The sequence below is a fragment of the Erinaceus europaeus genome, chromosome 10 (genome assembly GCF_950295315.1).
Source record: "Erinaceus europaeus chromosome 10, mEriEur2.1, whole genome shotgun sequence".
NCBI lineage: Eukaryota > Metazoa > Chordata > Mammalia > Eulipotyphla > Erinaceidae > Erinaceus > Erinaceus europaeus.
The window spans coordinates 102,271,124-102,272,123 of NC_080171.1; positions in this window are offsets into that span (position 1 = coordinate 102,271,124).

A 1,000-nucleotide genomic window follows, 5' to 3' on the forward strand; every position below is an offset into this window, starting at 1 on the left:
GGGAAGAGAGGGAGGTCTATCTATTCAGCGCCGCCCACCCCAGAGGCTGTCTGCTCTTCTTTCCCGGGATGCGGGAGCGCCCCCAGGGGCTGGCCCTGATCTAGCCCCTGGCTACCCCACCCTGGCAAACTCTTCAACATTTGCAGATCAGTTTCAGCAACTGTGAAATAGGCATTGCTGGCTTCCTGAAGGTAAAGCAAAGCAGGGGGCTACCTGGCAGGACCTCCACGGATGTCACTCCTTGAAAATCTGGGCAAGTGATGGACATGAACATGGGGTCATCTCAGGCTGCACACCTGGCTCACAGTCATAACTGTTTTGATGTGACTTGGCTATTTGTGGTCAGTTGAATAATGTGCCCCCACCCCAAGATAACCAAATTCCAACCCTCCAGCCTCTGAATCGGTCACTGTGCATGACAAAAGAGACTCTGGAGATAAACTTAAATACAGATCTAGAGATGGGGAGACAACCCTAGATTAACTGGGTGAATCCAGTTTAACCACAAGACCCCTCCTAAAATAGAAGCAGTAGAATTAGTGGGAGCAACACTATCAGCAGAAGCAGATGTAGAAAGAGGAGACAAAAGGTATTACCAATATACTAGATGCCTCTGGAAGCTGGGAAAGACACAAGGAAACAAATCCTTCCCTAGAGCTTCTAGAAGGAACTGGCCATGTGTAGATTTGAAGTAGATTTGGGGATTTGTAGTTTCCAGAACCCTAAAATAATAGATGTGTATGGAACCAGGAACATAGCTCAGCCTGTTAGAGTGCAAAGCTTGCATGCTTGAGACCCAACAGGCTGCAGATTCAACCTCTGGTACCACCGTATGCCAGAGCTGAGCAGTGCTCTAACTCTCTCTCATCCTCCTCACTCATTATATACAGAATAGTCTATATTCTCATTATTATTTTTTCCATAGTATCTTAAAATAAGTTGGTGAGGTGTTGAGCCATGTAATTGATTACAACACACCAGTCCACTACCCTCAGCATCT